General features: G+C 37.9%; 1 pseudogene; it reads right to left on the bottom strand.

Annotated features, from left to right (window-relative positions):
- Positions 1-48: 48 nt before the first annotated feature.
- Positions 49-23,341, bottom strand: LOC108662733 (lysophospholipid acyltransferase 1-like; annotated as a pseudogene).
- Between the last annotated feature and the right edge of the window lie 173 nt (positions 23,342-23,514).

Here is a 23,514-nt window from a genome sequence, read left to right as displayed (position 1 = left end):
AGCCAGTGCTTTTCCTCACTCCAAAGAAAAGAATATACAGCTTTAGCCTTACTGTTCTTTACGAGCTTTATATCTGGTAGGCTTTGCGGGTATAATGTAACCCAGGAGAAGCAATGCTATGGGAACGATGATTCCGATATAGTACACACTACCATATGAGGCAAGTGTCTCATGCATGTTTAATACCATAAAACCAACAGCGGAGTAGTTCAGAACCAAGAGTGTGTAGCAAAGTTCATGAAGACAAATGCTTTTTTCACAAGAGCCATATTCGTAGCTTGTTCCCATCGGTAAATAACTATTGAACCAGCAATCATCAAAGCTGACTAAACAAAGAATATGATGTACCCAGGATACAATCCATGCCAAACAACACTGGTAGTCTGTGTGGCCAGCAACTGGATAAACCCAGGTTTCTTCCCCTTCGTAATAAGTCTCTCATAAACATAATGATGAAGCCAGGTGCTGATTTGTATGTTTCACACAAGTGGTAATTGTTGGGATTCGACTTCATGTTCAAACATGAAATTAATTATTAAATTAAAAATATAACGCAACAGAAAAATAAAATATGCATTTAATCAAGAAATAGCTGAATCTCACAGGATCAATGTTTGTGTTTTTTCATATAAGTTTTAAATTAATTATGAGTATTCATAAGTTTAAGGGTTACATACCTTCCTCTAGATATTGTAATCAAGAACCAATTAAATCCAAAAAGGCTTGTGATGAAGCAAGAAACTTGAAAGGAAAATAAGATAGTTTGAAATCTTGTAGTAGAAATCTTTGCTTCTTCACCTTTAAGATTTGTCAAATGTTCAGTCACCAAAGTGTTTGGTCTCTAACAGTAATCCATACAATGACTGAATAAGACCTTTTCAAAGGTAAGATTTACTTGTGCTAGCAAGTTTTATTTCTAAAACAATAAAACCAAAAGTTATTGCCCAATCTTATTTCTGTTAGACAAAAAAAACTATTTTTCATTTTTTAATTTTATGAAATAGCTAAGAAGTGGCTGAAGGTTTAAAGTTTTAGTTGGCTAACATAACATGTTTATATAGCCAAACTAAGTTGTAACGTTAAATACAATAGTTGTTGTTTTATTCAATTAAGTCCTTGTAACCTTAATTATTTTTTCACTTTATTTTCGTTTGTTTCAATTAAGTCTAATTTAATTAATTAGTCTTATTTAATTTCAATCATGTCACTTAATGTGTGTGACCTATTAGGCTTCTAACATGTTGGCAATAAATATAAATCTTAATCAAATGTCAATTTGATAATTGATTTATATTTATAGATTATGAGCGGCATTTAGCAATACATTATGACCAGTAAAATGTTAGAAAGTCAATTAAAGAATTTGACAAAGCCCAAAAGTGGTAAGCCTCTTAGTACAATACAATCCTTTCATCAAATATCCCAGATATGTCATAAAGCATGGCTTAGTGTTTACTTATGATATTCCATATTAGTTCTCATAATTCATGACTAACTTTATGAGTTTAGGAAGTTAACTTTCCTCAAATTCATCATGTTTTGGCCAAAGACTTTATACAAGTTAATCAAGAATTCAAAACAAGTGAGATACATTCTTTCATATCACTTGGGGTGATGAATCCTCTCTTGATCATTGATCCACCTTTGTATGCTTTATGGCATATCCAAAAACACCCAGTTTCGGCATCTGGTTGTCTCTAGACTCGTAGAGGTGTCATTCCCAATACAAGATGACCTAGTGTCTTAAGTCTAAGGACTAGTTGCACGATTATCATATGAGAACATATTCCATAAATACTTGAGTGAAATACCAAATGGAGTTCTCATAGTAGGTCCTATTTAGTGAACTTGTTCTTTAACAAGCACCCACATGTTATCCTCAAGTATCCTATATATTTCAATCTATGAGATTGATTCCATATTTCCCAAGTACGGAAGCTTAACATGTACTAGTCTTTGAGCATTGTCAATGCCCTGTCTTGATAATACAATGACCAGGAACAATTTTAGGAACATGGCTTTGATGCATAGTGATATCATAATTATAACAACTTTATAATTCTCTTGCAAGGCCTTTATGTTCCATGGGCTTCATCCAATTAGTACTCAATAACTTTTTATTATTGCACTAACATGAAGGAAAACCTTTATCACATACAGTTATGCTATTAAGTATGCAATAAATGACAATATGTATTATTTGACCAATCCAATTGGCCTAAGGGCATATACCAACAGTAATGTAATAAAACTTGTCGTAACGTGCGGGTCCGGGAACCCGACCGCTAGACGTGAATGTGAAAACTCACTAAAAATTAAACTAGGAGTCGCCACCAATCTTTTTTTTTTTTTACTAGGTGTGATTGGCCACCTATTTGACTCGATTCTAATCGATGCAAACTTAAATTAATTTTAAGCCCACCGAAAAGAACCTTAAACCGGTCTACAATTTTCTGGATCTAGGTTCGGGAGTACGGTTACGCCCGGGGAAGGATTAGCACCCCCGGACGCCCGTTCCATGAACGGTACCATTTTTAGGTTATCCTATTGGGTTTTAATTTTAATTTCACTAGATTTCCTTAATTATTATTTTTATTTTATCTCCTATTTAACCTAAAATGGAATGCAAATGAGTGGCGAGATGAAATGCATGGCGTGAGATAAAAATGCCGGACAAATAACCTTTTATCGAGGATATTTTCCGAATCCGCCCATCATACTGGTGGGACTCGGGATATTCTCTCACCTAGGGAATTATCCGAGAAACTCGCCTTCGCAAATTCGACGAATAATTCCCGTCTTCGGGGTCATCGTACATTTTCTTTTTCAAATAATATTTTGTGCATAATGGACCTAATTCGGGCAAAAGCCTTTTATTAAAGATGGTTCTCGAGCCCTCCCATCATACTGGTGGGACCCGAGGACATCTTTTCACCTAAGGAACTTTTCGAGAAATACCCGCCTTCGCAGGATCCCCGAAAGATCCCATCATCGGGGCTTAAACTCGAAAACAAAAATATTAATATGCAATGATACGTATGATGCGATATGTATATGCTATGCTAATACAATTATTTATTTTTTTATTATCTTTACATTTTTTATTATCATATTTTCTATTCTTATTTCTTATTATTACTATTTTTTTATCTTTATCTTTACATTTTTTGTTCTAAGTTCTTATGTTTTCCATTTATACTTAGACAAATTGCTTATAATTCTATATTATTTTAGTAAGCAAAAATTATATATTTTTATTATACTATTTTTTTATTATATATATATTTTTTATATTTTTATTATTTACATATTTTCATAAGCGATCTTTTATTCAAACCTAATGCCTAAGATCTTACTTCATATGTATATTATTATTATTTTATTATTATTTTTTTTATCTTTATCTTCATATTTTTTATAGTTTATGCCACTTAATACTCAATGCTTAATTTTAGATTAGTTATTTTTATTATTTATTTATTTATTTATTTATTTAATGTCATGTATATTATATTTCCGTAAATTAATTATTTATCATATGTTTGAATTGTTATTACTTTATTATTATTTATTACTTATTATTTATTTTTATCAAGTAATTTTATCAAGTAATTTTTTTGTATAATCAAGCTCTTTATTTACTAAGGATTTCGGAATCTTGAAATCGAGGCCCTCCCATCATACTGGTGGAGCCTTGATTCGGATTCCGAGCCTAGGGAACATAAACTCGGGATTGCGACTTCTCTCATATCGATCGATTATCCCATCATCGGCACTAAGTTAAATGATTCTTTATCTATATTAAATAATCCATTATCTCATCCCATTTTTATTAACTCTACATTTTACATAAAATTATCTCCTTTGATTTGTTTTTTTTTTTACTTTACCGATCTTATTCCATTACATTTTACATGTATACATATTATATATATTTAGTTTTAGCAATTAGATGTATTTCTTTGTTTTGTTATATATTTATTTATTTTTTCATTTACCTTTGTAACCAAATATCTATCTCTTCATAATTTTATTATTATTTATTATACATTTAAACATATATATATATATATATATTCCTATATTCTTATCTATCTCCATTTTTTACATTTTTTTTATATATTATGAAACATCCTATTTTTATTTTTACCTATTTCATTTTTTTGTTTTTGTTTTTAACTAATCATCTTTAAAATGAAATGCTTGTCATTTTATCTCTTTGCATCTTTACATTTTTGCTCATGCTAATTTCCCTACTTACAGAATACTATTTGAAGATTTTAAAAACATTATATTGAAATGATTTAACTTTGCCATATATCATTAATCACTACAATAAACCCAATTCATACAAAACACAATAAATTATGAAAGACGTATGATTTTTTTTTTACCTCACTTGAACGGTGTCGTTTGGAGCCTCTTTTTGCACTGAGGTATGGTTCTCGTCCTTTCTTCTCTATGCCGCAGCAGATAACCCAGCTTTAACTCTCCCTAACCGGCGGCAAGCATCCAGCTTTAACTCTCCCTCCACAGCGGCAAACAAACCAGCTTTTACTCCTCCTAACCGGCGGCATGCATCCAGCTTTTACTCCTCCTAACCGACGGCATGCATCCAACTTTAACTCTCCCTCACCAGCAGTAAACAAACCAGCTTTTACTCCTCCTAACCGGCGGCGAAAAACCAGCTTTTAACTCTCCCTCACCAGCAGCAAACAAACCAGCTTTTACTCCTCCTAACCGGCGGCATGCATCCAGCTTTTACTCCTCCTAACCGGCGGCATGCATCCAGCTTTTAACTCTCCCTCACCGGCGGCAAACAACCCAGCTTTTACCTCTCCTAACCGGTGGCAAAAACCAGCTTTTAACTCTCCCTCACCAGCAGCAAACAAACCAGCTTTTACTCCTTCTAACCGGCGGCCGAAAACCAGCTTTTAACTCTCCTAACAGGCGACATGCATCCAGCTTTTACTCCTCCTAACCGGCGGCATGCATCCAACTTTTAACTCTCCCTCACCGGCGGCAAACAACCCAGCTTTTACCTCTCCTAACCGGCGGCAAAAACCAGCTTTTAACTCTCCCTGCACCCACCCTCCTTTGTATTGTTTTTGGTATTTTTTTGGTTTTTCTCTGCTGCTAGGCTCTAAGTTTTTTTGTTGTCTCTTTTTTTGGCTCCCCCCCCCTTTGGTTGCTCGGATCCCCCTCCCATTTATACCCGATTTCTGGGCTCTGGAGGGGGCGCTCCACTACCCTGCCAGACGCGAAAAATTCGCGTCTGGCAGGTGAGAGAGGTGCCTGGCAGGGTGCGTCCGCACCCTGCCAGTCGTACCTCTCTCCTTTTTTCATTTCTTCATTTTTTCATTTTTTCATTATCATCATTTTTTTTTTATTTGTAATTTAGTGTCTACAGCTGCCCCTCTTTGAACATTTCGAAAATTCGAAATAGTGCAGAGACGTAGACACTGTATTCAACTAAATTCTTTTATCAAATTTTTATTATATATATATATATATTTATTATTATTATTATCATATTTATATATATACATATATTTTTAATAAATTCCTCAAAACTGAGGCCACAAGACTTTTAAAATGAACTCCTCAAAACTGAGGCCATGAGAAATTTTTAAAAGGGAGCTCCTCAAAGCTGAGGCGACGAAACTTTAAAAATGAACTCCTCAAAATTGAGGCGACGAGACTTTAAAATGAACTCCTCAAAAATGAGGCAATGAGACTTTAAAAATGAACTCCTCAAAATTGAGGCACCGAAACTTTAAAATGAACTCCCCAAAACTGAGGTAACGAAACTTTTTCATTCTTTTGAAATGGCGAAAAATAACCAATTCCTCATCTGAAATTCATATGATTTTAGAGACAAATTTCCTTCTTTTTCAATTGCTTTGAACATGTCAATCAGTTTCCCTTTTTGGTGTTTTTAGAGCCTTTTCTTTGATCAATGGGGGATGAATCGATTACATTTCCGACATCTCGCCTTCCTCAATTTATTGCTCATAACTGTTTTCTTCTTCTATCATATGCATGGTCCAATCACTCTTCACATTTTTACTATGCTCCATTCTATTGCTAATCCCATTCCTTTCTTTCCCTTCTTAGACTCCATTTCATTCCCTGTCAATTATGATCCTTTTTTCAACATATTGCAAACATTTCTTACTTTATCATGCTCTTTATTAAGTATCATTCTAATTTTATGGCAAAATGCAATGCAATGTACTCATATCTCCTCTTTTGGCAGAATGGAAATGAGGGCATTGTTGGGAGTGAAAAGCTATTTTTCATTAGAAAAAAGTGAAGTTTCTACAATCAAGTATAATGACAAGGAACAAGGGAAAATTGATTAATACAAACGGGATACAGTCCTTTCTTAATGACTGTTTCGATAGATATTAACAGTAGTCTCAAAATTTTATCCCGAAATAGGCACATTTGTCAGCTCCCTTGTCTTTTGCATGAACATCTCGGATCATGATCTTCACCCTTTATGCGTTAAGCTTTTGTAGTATTTGGACCTTTTTCGTGTCTAGACCGCCCTCTCGGGTTTTCGCCCTAAACACATCTCCCAAATTCAAGCTGCCTTTTCAGGTTTTCAACTTGAAAATTTTCTTTTCTTTTTTTCTTCTTCTTTTTTTTTCCTTTTTTTTTTATGCAAAATATTTCTTGACAGCATCGACATTCACCGGGTTGGAAAACTCCCTTCCATCCATCTCCGCCAAAATTAGTGCTCCTCCTGAAAAAGCTTTCTTTACCACGAATGGTCCTTCCCAATTCGGTGTCCATTTCCCGCGAGGATCATGCTGGTTCGGGAGAATTCTTTTCAATACTAATTCTCCTTCTCGGAACTGTCGAGAGTGTGCCTTCTTGTCGTATGCCCTCATCATTCTTTTTTGATATAACTGCCCATGGCAAAGTGCTGTCAACCTTTTTTCTTCTATGAGATTCAATTGCTCATAACGAGCATTAACCCATTCGGCTTCTTCCAACTGTACTTCTTTAAGGACCCGAAGGGAAGGGATTTCCACTTCAATTGGCAAAACTGCTTCCATCCCATATACCAAAGAGAACGGTGTAGCTCCCGTGGAAGTTCGGACTGTTGTGTGATAAGCATGCAAAGCAAAAGGTAACTTCTCATGCCAATCTTTGTATATATCTGTCATCTTTTCAATTATCCTTTTGATGTTCTTGTTGGCTGCTTCCACTGCTCCATTCATCTTTGGGCGATAAGGTGTTGAATTGTGATGCTTGATCTTGAACTTGGCACAAACCTCTTTCATCATCGAACCATTGATGTTATTAGCGTTATCCGTGATGATCCTTTCTGGGAGACCATAGCGGCATATTATTTCTTTTTGGACGAACTTACATACCACTTTCTGGGTCACATTGGCATAAGATGATGCTTCTACCCACTTAGTGAAGTAGTCAATTGCCACCAGAATAAACCGATGCCCATTCGATGCCTTCGGGGTTATCAACCCAATCACATCCATGCCCCACATTGAGAATGGCCATGGTGATGCCAATACATGCAGTGAATTAGCAGGGGTGTGGATTCTGTCCGCATATATCTGACACTTGTGACACTTTCGGGCGAAGTCTATACAATCCTTTTCCAACGTGAGCCAGTAATACCCTGCCCTCATGACCTGTCTCGCCAACTTATGTCCACTTGCATGTGCTCCACAAACTCCTTCGTGAACTTCTTCGACTATTCTCCAAGCTTCGGTTGAATCCACGCATCTCAAAAGCGTTTGATCCCTACTTCTCTTGTATAAGATGTTCCCATCCAAGAAGAAATTCATTGCCAACCGTCTAATGGTTTTCTTATCATTTTCTGAGCTTTGATTCGGGTACTGCTGAAATTTGAGATAATACACAATATCATGGTACCACGGTTTCCCGTCTATTTCTTCTTCTACACTAGAGCAGTGCGCGGGACACTCTCGAAGATTAATCATGATGGGTTGGATTTTGACATTGGTACCAACTTTGAACATTACCGCCAGCGTGGCCAATGCATCGGCCATTTGGTTCTCCTCTCGGGGCAAATGATTGAAGCAAATTTCATCAAAATTTTCAATCAGCTTTGATACATACTTGTGATACCGAACTAACTTTGAGTCACGTGTCTCCCATTCTCCTCGCAACTGATAAATAACCAAAGCAGAGTCCCCATACACTTCCAAAATGTGAATTTTCCTCTCGATTGCTGCTTGAATGCCCATGACACAAGCTTCATATTCAGCTACATTATTGGTGCAATAGAAGTTGAGTTTAGCTATAACGGGATAATGATCTCCTTCTGGTGATACTAACACGACCCCTATGCCATGCCCCAAGGCATTCGAAGCTCCGTCGAAAAACATCTTCCAATTTTCTTTCTCTGATTCCTCCCCACTTGTTTGACATATTGACATCAGGTCCTCATCTGGAAACTCAAACTCCATTGGTTCATAATCCTCTTCCACCCTTTCTGCAAGAAAATCTGCGATTGCACTTCCTTTGATAGCTTTCTGGGACACATATACAATATCATATTCAAACAATAACACTTGCCATCTTGCCACTCTACCTGATAAGGAAGGTTTCTCGAAGATGTATTTAATCGGGTCCAACTTTGCAATGAGCGAAGTGGTATGATATAGCATGTACTGCCTGAGTCGATGCGCCGTCCATGCTAAAGCACAACACATCTTTTCCAACGAGGAATACTTGGACTCGTATTCAGTGAACTTCTTGCTCAAGTAGTAAACTGCCCTTTCTTTCTTACCAGTTTCATCATGTTGCCCTAACACACATCCCATGGATCCTTCATTTACCGTTAAGTATAAGAGGAGGGGTCTCCCGACCACGGGTGGTGCCAATACTGGCGGACTCAACAAATATTCTTTAACTTTGTTAAAAGCAACTTGGCACTCCTCATTCCACGCCCCCAGATTGTGTTTGCGAAGGAGTTTGAAGATCGGGTCACGTTTGAGTGTGAGTTGTGATATGAACCGGGCTATATAATTTAATCTCCCCAAAAATCCTCTAACTTCTTTTTGCGTCTTGGGAGGGGGCAAATCACGGATTGCTTGAACCTTATCTGGGTCAACTTCTATTCCTCTTTCACTGACGATGAAACCCAGTAGCTTTCCTGAAGTGACTCCAAAAGTGCACTTTGCCGGATTTAACCTGAGCTGAAATTTTCGTAACCTCTTAAATAATCTTTCAAGATTAGTCGCATGGTCCTCTGTTTTGCGAGCTTTTACAATCATATCATCCACATACACCTCAACCTCTTTGTGCATCATATCATGGAAGAGAGTCACCATAGCTCGCTGATAAGTTTCCCCGGCATTCTTCAAACCAAATGGCATTACCTTATAACAAAAGGTCCCCCACATAGTTATGAAGGTAGTTTTCTCTCTATCCTCTGGTGCCATCTTAATTTGGTTATACCCTGAAAAGCCATCCATAAAGGAAAACATGGAGTGGCGGGCAGTATTGTCAACAAGGGTGTCAATGTGGGGAAGAGGAAAATTATCTTTTGGGCTAGCTCTATTCAAGTCTCGATAATCCACACACATTCTCACCTTTCCGTCTTTCTTAGGAACTGGGACAATATTTGCAACCCATTCAGGGTACTTAGCTACTTCCAAGAATCCTGCATCGAATTGCTTTTTCACTTCTTCTTTAATTTTCAACAACATTTCATGTTTCATTCTTCTCAACTTTTGCTTAATCGGTTTACATTCAGGTTTCAAAGGCAGTTTATGAGCTACAATGTCTGTGTTGAGTCCTGGCATATCTTGATAAGACCATGCGAACACATCTACATATTCATGAAGTAGCTTTATTAGTTTTTCTTTTTCCATTGACACCAGCGTCACACCAATTCTAACTTCTTTCTTATTTTCTTCATTTCCCAAATTAATTGTTTCAAGTGTCTTTTGATGTGGGACAATTTGTCTCCCCTCCTGTTCTACTAGTCTTAACAAGTCCGGAGTTAAATCATAATCCTCCACGTTTTCTGTATTGTCAAGTTCACTGACACTTGTACCTTTTTCAAAATCAACTTCAAAACCACTGTCATTATCATCTTCGCATTCATTATTTGGAATCTTGGAAGGTAAAGGGAATTGAAATATGTAGAGCTATTGTATAGGTAAATAGTTAAAATAAAGGGATGAAATGACACTAATGGAAATGATTAATTATGAGAGGAGATATGAGAAATGCACTACGCATGTCAATTTATTAAAATGATAAATGATAAAAAGCCCGATACATAAAATTCCAATGCTTTTGGGCATAAGCATGGATGTTTAGTTTGCATTACTTTGAAATTGAATCACAAGTGACTGGTAAACTCATGGTGGTCCAGTTGCTCAGCTTTAGATTCGGTGGCCCAAGGTATGTAGTAGGAATCTCATCCACATTTCCTGGCTGTTCTTCACCTTCCTCCGTTGCACATATTGATAAATCAGAAAAGGTCCTTCCTAAAGCTGACACTGATTCTCGGTTCCCAACGGTGAGTGATTTAGGAAAGATGCAACCTCCAGATCGGAATGTCTTGTAAAGATGAGGATATGTCATTTCTCGAATTTCCAACTCATGCCCCTTAAAGCGAGCCAGCCTTTCCTTTCTTCTTTCGGCTATCATTTCTTCTCTTTCCTTCTTAGTTGGCTTGTACCCCAGACCAAACCTTTCTTCATTTTTGGTAGTACGTATGGGACTTCTAATGCCTTGTAGTTCTTTTCCCAATCCTGCCCTTGCTCGGTATCCTTTTCCTAATATCTGACTGACAACCATCTTGGTGGTTTTGGAAAGCCTCGGAATAGGCGGTGTGGTTCCTTCTCCCACATACGTGGTGTTAACGAACTCGAAGGATCGAAAGGAACATTCAGGCACTTCTTCCGCCGCTTCCACGTAAGGTGTATCTGCTGGCTTGCTTATGAGTAAGTCCTCTTCCCCGTTAACACAGACAATCTTCCCTTCCACGATGAACTTGACCTTCTGATGAAAAGATGAAGGTATGGCCCCAGCCATGTGTATCCAAGGTCTTCCCAACAAATAATTGTATGAAGGAGCAATATCCATAACTTGGAATTCAATGGTAAAGGTACATGGGCCAATTTCTACCGGTATCTCAATGTCCCCTACTACTTCTCTCCTTGTTCCATCGAAAGCTCTTACGATCATCTGACTCTTTCGCATGTAGGACATGTTGATGGGTAAACGGGCCAAGGTCCTCATGGGCATCACATTTAAGGACGATCCGTTGTCAAGCAGTACCTTTGCGATGGTACAACCTTTACACTTGGTAGTGATGTGCAAGGCTTTGTAATTTTCTCTACCTCCAGAAGGGATTTCTTCATCGCTGAAAGATATTATGTTACCCACCGAAATGTTCCCAACAATGTAGTCAAAATTTTCAACTGAGATATCATGATCCACATATGCTTGGTTCAGAATCTTCATCAGAGAGTTCCTATGTGGTTTTGAGCTGAGGAGCAAAGATAGTAGTGAAATACGAGCGGGCAATCGGTTCAATTGCTCGACTACATTGTACTCACTATGTTTGATGATCTTGAGGAACTCTGCAACTTCTTTTTCTGTCACCGATCTTTTTGAACCATCTGTCGATTCCGGAGGTTGTACCTCTTCTCCTCTAGGACTTTGCTCTTTTTCCTTTCCCTTCTCATTCTTGAGATTCTCGAATGCTTCCGGTGAATAGCAGCGTCCGCTGCGGGTAATCCCTCCAACGTCAGTTATATTGGCAGCATCATCTTGAGATTCAGCTATCCATTTCTTCGCTTCTGACACTTGTACATTGTAGTTGTAGTTCCATGGGACAGCTTTGTTGTCTTTGTAAGGGAAGGGTTTAGGGACTTCGATGATCATCTTGGCACGGTTTTTGTCCTCCACAAACTCTCATTTTGGTTCGTAGAAAATGGTCAAAGGTTTTATCTTCATGGGGTGAGTGGACTCCTTGGATATCATGTTTACTGCTGACTCTGAAGCTTCCGTATAAAACTCGATCTTTGATTCGTCCATCATTCTTTGCACTTCCTTCCGGAAAGAACTACAATCCTGGATTGAATGTCCCACACATCCTTTGTGATACAAGCAACATAGTCTTTGGATATCTCGTGAGTCATTCACATTAGGACATTCAGGCCACATCTCGAGCATATCGGCTTCTACCAAGGCTTCAAATACTTTCTCCATGGAGGTTTCCACTTCCCGAATGTTCCTTTTGACATACACCTCCCTTTCGATCGCATTTACCCCTGCCCCAGCATGATTTGGCAGTGGGTTATTGTTAACATTCTGTTCTGTCTTTTTTTCAAAGTTCAGGATTCCTGCCTTGATCAACCCTTGCACCTTATGCTTGAATGCCGTGCAATTCTCAATCGAGTGACCTTCGATTCCATAATGATAATCACAATGGGCGGAAGTATCATACCATCTCGGGAACGGAGGTTTTAATGGCTCTATGTATAAGGGTGCTACTAGATGGTTTGCAACTAACTGAGTAAAGAGTTCAGCATAAGGGATTGGGATTGGGTCAAACTGCACTTTCTCTTGCTTGTTTCGCCATCCTCTTGATTCACCGGTAGTATGGTTGTTTGAAGGTGTTGTTTGTTGTGTGGTTGAAGCTGTAACAGGTGTGGAAGCAGGTGGGTAAGGTGTTCGTTGGATGGGATTATATGGGTACGGGTTAGGGTAGGCATTTGGCATAGGCGGGTATGGGTATGGGTTTTGTGAAGTGTTGTGCACAGCTGGGTAGTAGGGGTATGGTAGGTATGGCTGGTAAGGGTTGTATGTTCCTCCTTGGTGTTGTCCTGAAGTGATGGCTTGGGCTTCTCCTTCTTTCCTCTTGAAAGTTCCCCCTTTCCTTGTGCTTGCCATATCACCTCCTTCTATCTTCCCTTGCTTAATGGCAGTTTCTATCATTTCTCCTGAAATCACCATATCAGCAAAGTTCTTTGTGGCACTACCAACCAATCGTTCATAGTAAGGGGCTCGCAAGGTGTTAACAAACATTACAGTGGTTTCTTTCTCAGTCAATGGTGGCTGAACTTGAGAGGCCACATTCCTCCATCTTTGAGCGTATTCTTTGAAGCTTTCAGTGGTTTTCTTCTCCATGTTTTGTAAAGAAAGGCGATCCGGAGCCATATTTGTAACGTGCTTATACTGAGCTACAAACGTCCGAGCAAGGTCTTTCCACGTGTGGATTCGATTGCGGTCCAGTTGGACGTACCATTTTGCTGCAGCACCAGTAAGGCTATCTTGGAAGCAATGTATCAAAAGTTTGTCATCATGAGCATATGCGGCCATCCTTCTATAGTACATGGTGATATGTGTGACTGGGCACTTGGTTCCATCATACTTCTCAAAGTCTGGAACTTTGAACTTTGGGGGTATAACCACATCTGGAACCAGACAAAGCTCAATTGCATCCATAGAACAATGCATTCCCATTCCTTCTACCATGCGCAGTCTTTCCTCAAAAAGGTCAAATTTTTGATGAGTATCGGGATTATCTTTCGATTCAACGGATCCACATTTGAGCTTCTCTTGTTCCTTTGGATCATCCAAATCAGGTATAGAGATGGGATCTGAAGGACTTGCCCCTCCAATTGGCCTTTGTTGAGCATAAGTCGGTGGTGGTCCTATTGGCATCCCAAAAAATGGATATTGACCCATGGATGGCATGGGAATAGAAGCATTCCTTACAGGTGGAGGTGTAAATCCTGGTGGATACACGGGGTCTGTATTGGTTTCTGTCTGTTGAACAGCTTCTGGTGTACCAGAACTCCCTGCCACTTTCTTTCCTTTATCTGTAGATATTAACTCTAAAATTTTTGATAACTGACCCATGATTTCTTCTTGCTTCTTCTCAATCTTATCCATCCTCTCTGAATGCTCGTCCCCCATGATCTTAGAACGGGCTCTTGTATTGTATCTGTGGAGAATTTGTTTTTCTGGAATTTTGTTCTATTAGTTCAAGGAATAAGTTAGAATTTTATATTGAGTGCATTATTATTTATTATTTTTATCTGAATCATGCATTATGATGTAAATGAAATGTATTTGAATAGGAAAAATATTGGCCATCCGACATTTACCATAAGAAAATCCGCATCCATAAAACTTAAATATCCAACTACATCATTGTCTAAAACCATACATAACTATCAAAAAGAAAAACCGACTTTGTCATATTGGTCCCTAACCATCTTGAGGTGACTGATCAACCGCTCACTCAATTCATCCTTGGGAAGGATCTCTCGCCTGAGTTCTTCGGTCTTGTTTGCCATTACTCGAGCTCTAAATGCCACTTCTCTCATCTGTTTCAGTATCCATTGCATTTCAGCTTCTTTCCTTTGAAGGCTTTGTGTGCATGAATTGTTTCTTTCCCTCATTTGGAAATATTCTTGTCTTATTGCTTCATACTGTGCCTTATAGCCCTCCATGGCAGTTTCCAACATGTCGCAGTCATTTTTCAACTCTTGGATGGTTTGTCCTTGTCTTCGTACCTCGTGCTGCAAAGCATTGTTGGCACTTTGGAGTTCTTGTATTCTGGCTAACAGAGAAGAATTTGCCACGCTCACTTCCTCAAACTTGCTTTGCCACTCATCCCGCTCTCTCAAAGCCACCCGTACCTTTCTTGCAGTCTCTTTCTTCACTTCTTCTAGCTCATCCTCATGTCTTCGCTTCATATTCATCATCTCCTTTTCAAGTCTTTTTCTCGTTAACTCACTCTCCAGCAGGACGTCTTGAGGTTCTGGGTTTATGGGATGTTTTGATGGATCCTTCGGGGGATATATGACATTTTTCACCTTTTGGTCATGCCAAGTATGATATCCTGTTGTGACTTCATCAGTAACCCTTCCCTGATCTACTCGGCAAGTTTTCTTCCAGTCTTGAGCAATTTCCTCAATTCTCTTTAACGTTTCTGGCTCTCCATATGTAAACTCTAATTGGTCGAGCTGGTGAGTCATGGGCACGAATTGCTCAGATCCGAACTGTCTCCGCACCATTATTGGGGCATAGCTGATGGCTCCCCAAGGTCCCATCAGTGGTACCCACGGCTTATCCCCACATTTATACATTACTTGCATTCGCGGCATCCATGGAGCTCTCCAAGTCACTTCAATGCTCATTAACCTCCGGAGCCTTGCGACCCACTCTTCTTTCCTTTTGTAGTCGGGCCATTCACTTTCGCAGAACTCAAGGATAGGACAACTCGCAGACAGATAAAGCTTTCGAAATTTGCTCTCTTTGCATTCGAAGTGGCTTTTGATCCATATGGTTAGGAGTTGAGCACATCCGATGAATCGTCCCTCACCTTTGCGTCGACAGAAATTCAAGGATCTGAAGGTTTCAGCTAAGATGGATGGGGCCGGATTGATGCTCCTTGTCACCTGATCAAAGAAGTCTATGACTGACACCTCCACATGACCTAGAACCTTCGGGAAGACCACTAAGCCGTAAATTGCCATCGCAAAAGCCAAGAGACCTTGTTCATCCTCCATGTGTTTTTTAATATATCCGTTCAAGAAACTCCACGGAAGGCATTCTGTGTCTCATTTCTTCTTCAAATGCTGATCCACTTCTACCGTAGTCATTCCTAACAACTTGGCCAACTTTCGTCGGTGTCCCGTCTTTTGGGCCCTCCAATAGATCTTGTCAGGCTGCATATGGTCTATCCGGAGCAGAGAGGAGTACTCTTCTATGGTAGGGGTCATGTCCACCTTGTTAAAGACAAAGCAACGATATGAGGGATCCCAAAACTGGACAATGGCTCAGAGTATCTGGTCATCGACTGGTACGTATAGGAGCCATGCAATGTGTCCATACTTGTTCTGAAAATTGTCTCGGTGGGCGCGTCTCCATTGTTCCCAAATTCCTACCATCTCTGTGAAGTCATTCTGCTGAAGATCCAAGTGAACTCTCTCGGGTAAAATTGAGATATGTCCTTGGGTCAAACAGTCTCCTTTTTCCTGTTGAATCTGCCTCATCTGTAACTCTATCTCATAGTCATTTCTGTATATGTTGAGCGGACCTGCTGATGACGATGCCATGGATATAACTGGGATCTCTTAGGTTGAATGTTGTGTAGCCAATATTCTTCCTATATGCAATTACGATGTATGCAAATGAACATGTAACATGCGCATGACAAGCAAAATAAACTTAAGTTAGTATGGTAAAAGAAATAATGGAATGTTAAAAATAATGAGAGAATAACAAGCAATATCATGGGTATTATTGTCTATTCCACGATACTTTATTATCTCGGGTCATAATTTAAAATAGAGGGAGTGGAAGAAATTCCTTCATGTGTACCTTTTTATAAGGTATATTCTCACGGGTATGGCTCTTTCTAAGGTTAAGCTGCTCTCGGTACTCTATATGCTGAGCGGGGTTTATAAACAGAGCTAAGGTTCCCAAATCGTTCCTCACTGTCGTCCACGCGGACTAGTAAGGCACCCCGGTCCTCACCCATTACAGGCTTCAAACGGACTAGGTTCGATTTGAGTGGGAGTCTTCACTAGCCCGTGCGGAGGTTATCACCTCACGAGAGCGTAGCTACTAAACTCCCTCATAAAAAGGACATAACCCGGGTGGAGGGTTTATGCATGAATGTAAAATGTGCTGTGTGTGTGAAGGAAATCATGAGTTCAAAGTAACAATCTCACATCCCTCTACCTTAAATCCCCACAAGTATTAGAAGTAATAAAGTAATAAATGCGAAATAAACTAATGTACCAAACAAAATATGCAGAACAAATCGTTAACACTAAGGAAATATTGAATTATTTAAAGCCTTGGATAACTTATTATTATTTAATGGTTCGACTCTCGGCAGTCCCCAGTGGAGTCGCCAGCTGTCGTAACGTGCGGGTCCGGGAACCCGACCGCTAGACGTGAATGTGAAAACTCACTAAAAATTAAACTAGGAGTCGCCACCAATCTTTTTTTTTTTTACTAGGTGTGATTGGCCACCTATTTGACTCGATTCTAATCGATGCAAACTTAAATTAATTTTAAGCCCACCGAAAAGAACCTTAAACCGGTCTACAATTTTCTAGATCTAGGTTCGGGAGTACGGTTACGCCCGGGGAAGGATTAGCACCCCCGGACGCCCATTCCATGAACGGTACCATTTTTAGATTATCCTATTGGGCTTTAATTTTAATTTCACTAGATTTTCTTAATTATTATTTTTATTTTATCTCCTATTTAACCTAAAATGGAATGCAAATGAGTGGCGAGATGAAATGCATGGCGTGAGATAAAAATGCCGGACAAATAACCTTTTATCGAGGATATTTTCCGAATCCGCCCATCATACTGGTGGGACTCGGGATATTCTCTCACCTAGGGAATTATCCGAGAAACTCGCCTTCGCAAATTCGACGAATAATTCCCGTCTTCGGGGTCATCGTACATTTTCTTTTTAAAATAATATTTTGTGCATAATGGACCTAATTCGGGCAAAAGCCTTTTATTAAAGATGGTTCTCGAGCCCTCCTATCATACTGGTGGGACCCGAGGACATCTTTTCACCTAAGGAACTTTTCGAGAAATACCCGCCTTCGCAGGATCCCCGAAAGATCCCATCATCGGGGCTTAAACTCGAAAACAAAAATATTAATATGCAATGATACGTATGATGCGATATGTATATGCTATGCTAATACAATTATTTATTTTTTATTATCTTTACATTTTTTATTATCATATTTTCTATTCTTATTTCTTATTATTACTATTTTTTTATCTTTATCTTTACATTTTTTGTTCTAAGTTCTTATGTTTTCCATTTATACTTAGACAAATTGCTTATAATTCTATATTATTTTAGTAAGCAAAAATTATATATTTTTATTATACTATTTTTTTATTATATATATATTTTTTATATTTTTATTATTTACATATTTTCATAAGCGATCTTTTATTCAAACCTAATGCCTAAGATCTTACTTCATATGTATATTATTATTATTTTATTATTATTTTTTTTATCTTTATCTTCACATTTTTTATAGTTTATGCCACTTAATACTCAATGCTTAATTTTAGATTAGTTATTTTTATTATTTATTTATTTATTTATTTATTTAATGTCATGTATATTATATTTCCGTAAATTAATTATTTATCATATGTTTGAATTGTTATTACTTTATTATTATTTATTACTTATTATTTATTTTTATCAAGTAATTTTATCAAGTAATTTTTTTGTATAATCAAGCTCTTTATTTACTAAGGATTTCGGAATCTTGAAATCGAGGCCCTCCCATCATACTGGTGGAGCCTTGATTCGGATTCCGAGCCTAGGGAACATAAACTCGGGATTGCGACTTCTCACATCTCGATCGATTATCCCATCATCGGCACTAAGTTAAATGATTCTTTATCTATATTAAATAATCCATTATCTCATCCCATTTTTATTAACTCTACATTTTACATAAAATTATCTCCTTTGATTTGTTTTTTTTTTTTACTTTACCGATCTTATTCCATTACATTTTACATGTATACATATTATATATATTTAGTTTTAGCAATTAGATGTATTTCTTTGTTTTGTTATATATTTATTTATTTTTTCATTTACCTTTGTAACCAAATATCTATCTCTTCATAATTTTATTATTATTTATTATACATTTAAACATATATATATATATTCCTATATTCTTATCTATCTCCATTTTTTACATTTTTTTTTATATATTATGAAACATCCTATTTTTATTTTTACCTATTTCATTTTTTTGTTTTTGTTTTTAACTAATCATCTTTAAAATAAAATGCTTGTCATTTTATCTCTTTGCATCTTTACATTTTTGCTCATGCTAATTTCCCTACTTACAGAATACTATTTGAAGATTTTAAAAACATTATATTGAAATGATTTAACTTTGCCATATATCATTAATCACTACAATAAACCCAATTCATACAAAACACAATAAATTATGAAAGACGTATGATTTTTTTTTTACCTCACTTGAACGGTGTCGTTTGGAGCCTCTTTTTGCACTGAGGTATGGTTCTCGTCCTTTCTTCTCTATGCCACAGCAGATAACCCAGCTTTAACTCTCCCTAACCGGCGGCAAGCATCCAGCTTTAACTCTCCCTCCACAGCGGCAAACAAACCAGTTTTTACTCCTCCTAACCGGCGGCATGCATCCAGCTTTTACTCCTCCTAACCGGCGGCATGCATCCAACTTTAACTCTCCCTCACCAGCAGTAAACAAACCAGCTTTTACTCCTCCTAACCGGCGGCGAAAAACCAGCTTTTAACTCTCCCTCACCAGCAGCAAACAAACCAGCTTTTACTCCTCCTAACCGGCGGCATGCATCCAGCTTTTACTCCTCCTAACCGGCGGCATGCATCCAGCTTTTAACTCTCCATCACCGGCGGCAAACAACCCAGCTTTTACCTCTCTTAACCGGCGGCAAAAACCAGCTTTTAACTCTCCCTCACCAGCAGCAAACAAACCAGATTTTACTCCTCCTAACCGGCGGCCGAAAACCAGCTTTTAACTCTCCTAACCGGCGACATGCATCCAGCTTTTACTCCTCCTAACCGGCGGCATGCATCCAGCTTTTAACTCTCCCTCACCGGCGGCAAACAACCCAGCTTTTACCTCTCCTAACCGGCGGCAAAAACCAGCTTTTAACTCTCCCTGCACCCACCCTCATTTGTATTGTTTTTGGTATTTTTTTGGTTTTTCTCTGCTGCTAGGCTCTAAGTTTTTTTGTTGTCTCTTTTTTTGGCTCCCCCCCCCTTTGGTTGCTCGGATCCCCCTCCCATTTATACCAGATTTCTGGGCTCTGGAGGGGGCGCTCCACTACCTTGCCAGACGCGAAAAATTCGCGTCTGGCAGGTGAGAGAGGTGCCTGGCAGGGTGCGTCCGCACCCTGCCAGTCGTACCTCTCTCATTTTTTCATTTCTTTATTTTTTCATTTTTTCATTATCATCATTTTTTTTTATTTGTAATTTAGTGTCTACAAAACTCTTTGCTAGTTCAACCCTTAGGATGTTAACATTCTTTGCACGATCAGACTTTGGTTTTGGTGGTGAAGATTCTGCCCATCCACTGATCAAACCAAGGCCAGAGATGATAATAGAGGCCTCTGAACTTGACCAGATGAAATAATATTTCCGACGAACTATAAAGCCAGACATATATTGGTAACTCAACTTCTTCCAAAATCCTTACTCTTGGCATATGGGTTCAATAAAACGTGACAAGGGATGATACGGTACAAGGTATAGATACAATGCCATGCAAATAGCAGCTTGGACAAGTGCTCGGAAAGTCACCCTATAAGGCAATAGTGATCTTTTCTCTTAATGTGCCCCAATCCCCTTTCCTTTAGTCCACTCAAGGTAGTCCTTGTTCTGAAAATTGTCCAAGAAACAATAAAGATAAAACCCAAAGAAATCAAATAACTAGAAAAATACAAGAATTTATGTTGTTTGGCCTTTTGCTTACAAATACAAAGTGAAGCTGTTCTTTTATTATTGAGAAATTAAAGCATAATAAATTGATCTCTATGGTTTCCCAAACCAACCCAAGATCCTTTGCACACCTTTTCTCAATAATCTCTCAAGAACACTCACCCAAACCACTTTAGCTTCACCTAAAGCAAAAAACATAGTTGCAAGGTGTTCCTTTTCTAAAGCTCCCAAAGCACTACTCACACTTTTAAAGCCTAGAGATCCACTTTTATAATATAAAAGTTCAAAGTAGAATGTGCTTAGGACTCGATGTGGAACAGTAAGTTTAAAACCACACAACTACTTAATGTTGTATACAAACAAGAACTCTAATCAAATAAGATTTAGAATTCTAGTCAACCTAAAACTCAACAAATCTCCACCTTTGACTTGAATTCAAACTCATCAAATCTCTTTCACTAGTCGCACCTAATTACAACTTCCTAACTCCACCTACTTTCCAACACCTTGAACAATTCTCCAAGCACAAGATTTTCCAAACCATTGGCTTTCAAAATTACAACGACTAGACATACTGAATCAAGTATGGTCCAACACTCGATTTCAAAAAATGACCAATGCACTAGTGTAGCCATAAAGTCAATAACATTAATTGACTTTAGAAAGGGACCTCAATCCCTTCCAATTCACTGTTGGCAAGTTTTTTTGTCTTTTCATCATCATCTACACCATGGGAACTTTTCAACATCTCCTTAGAAATAAAATCTTATTTTAATAGTTACCATCTCTTGTGCACTGTTTTCATCCTTTCGAAGCTTCACATTCTAGACGATACAAACCATTATGCAAATTCTCCCTTATCAGTACCATGTCGCCTTGTGTGACTTTTACTATTCCATCACAAGAAAAATATCCATACCTTTTGGAGTTTAACAGGCTAAATAATATTAGATTCTTAAGCATATCTGGGACATAGGTCAAACCACCCAAAGAGAGCACAACTCATCAAATATTTTGATTTTCACCATTCCAAGGTCCATGACCTTCACTATTGACTTATCACTTAAAGTCAAATTCCTAACTATCCTTTCTTGAAGTAAATCAAAATAATTCTTTTGATAGTAAACGTGAGTGGCAACAGCAAAATCTAAATACCAATCAAAATTTGCATCAATTTTTTAAGAGATTACAAAGACATCACAATCATCACCTTTAGTAATGAAAGCACACTAACCTTTGTTCTAGTTACATTTATCCCTTTTTGTAGAACAATCCCTTTTATTATGTCCATACATTTTGCATTGAAAGCACTGACCACTATCGGATCTAGACTTGCCACCTTTAGATCCCATGCTAGTTGACTTTCTCCTACGAACATCAGTTATCAATGCCAAGCTACTTGAATCTCTATCCCTTTCCTTACTTTTCTTTCAGGCTTCACGAGATATTAACATTGCTTGTGCTTGTTCTAACGTTATTGTATACATCTCATATATCATTATTCCATAAATATCTCATACGAGTCTAGAAGCGATGCTAGGAACAATAATGCCTTTTCCTTTTCCTCCATTTTCACATCAACCTTTTTCAACTGATCAATGATCCCATCAAATTCATTCATACGCTTCATGAGGTTTTCATTCTGCTTTATCTTTAAATGATGCAACTTTTGCCTAAGCTGCAACTAGTTAGAAAGACTTTTTGCTAAGTAAATCTTTTCCAACTTTGCCCACAATCTTGGAGTAGAATCCTCATCAATAACATGGTTAAACACATTATCTCCAATGTAAAGTCGAGTAGTGCTTACACACCTTTGCTCCAACTCTTCCCATTCAACATCTTGCATGTCATTTGGTTTCCCTTATTCTTTTCCTAGCAAGGGGCGCATCAAACCTTGCTACATAAGGAGATCTTTCATCTTTCTTTGCCACTACATGAAACTAGTCTTACCATCAAACTTCTCGATTAAAAAATTTGTAGAACTAATAACTTTCGACTTCTTTGTTAAATCTTGAATTCACCGAACTCAAACCTTTGATACTAGTTTGTTGTGAAAATTGCCTAAAAAACAATAAAGATAAAACTGAGAGAAATCAAGCAAATAGAAAAACTAAAAAATTTACATGATTTAGCCTCTTGCCATGTTCACGGAGTGAAATTGCTCTTTTATTATTGAGAAATTAAAATACAATAAATTGACCTTTATGGTTTCTTAAACCAATCCAAAATCCCTTGCACACCCTCTCTTAATAACCTTTCAAGAACACTCATTCAAACCAATTTAGCTCCACCTAGAGCAAAAGACATAGCTACAAGGTGTTCCTTTTCTATAGCTCCCAAAGCACTACTACACTTCTAAAGCCTAGAGATCCACTTTTATAATATAAAAATCCAAAGTAGAAGGTGATTAGAACTCAATGTGAAATATGAAGTTTAAAACCAGAAAACTGCTCAGTGTTGTACACAAACAAGAATCCTAAACAAAGAAGACTTAGAATTCTAATCAACCTAAAACTTAACAGTCCATTTCATAATCTAGAACTGTAAAATGACTGCCACAACAGAGGTAGTACCCAAAATACTCAATCAATAAAGGCAACTTAATCAACCAATTTTTCTTCTAAGCTCCACGTAACCCTTCTTCTTTCAACAACCCATCATTGTAATTTATTGCAAATGAAATGACTTTTAGTGTCAAGACCATCAAGCCTTCAGTCTCATCGATGCCTCCTTCCTTCCATGCATCCCCACTCATGTAAGATACATAGCAGCCAATTAAATAACCAAAACCCAAGAAAATGTTAGAATCCCACATTTGGGTCAATAAAGAAACATTGCAGCATAACCCAACACCATAGGCACCAGGAAATGTAGATATGAAGAGAACCTAAATGACAGATAGGAAAGCAACGCTCTTGAAAAGGCTAAGTAAACGTGTTTGGCTAGTGGAACAAGTCGCCACAAAAAACTCACTGCTGTCATTGCCACGAAACATAAAAGAACCTAAA

The sequence above is a fragment of the Theobroma cacao genome, chromosome 7, assembly GCF_053813885.1.
Source record: "Theobroma cacao isolate CCN51 chromosome 7, ASM5381388v1, whole genome shotgun sequence".
Classification (NCBI taxonomy): domain Eukaryota; kingdom Viridiplantae; phylum Streptophyta; class Magnoliopsida; order Malvales; family Malvaceae; genus Theobroma; species Theobroma cacao.
The sequence above is the reverse complement of the archived record's forward strand: the minus strand, read 5'-3'. Positions and strand labels throughout refer to the sequence as shown.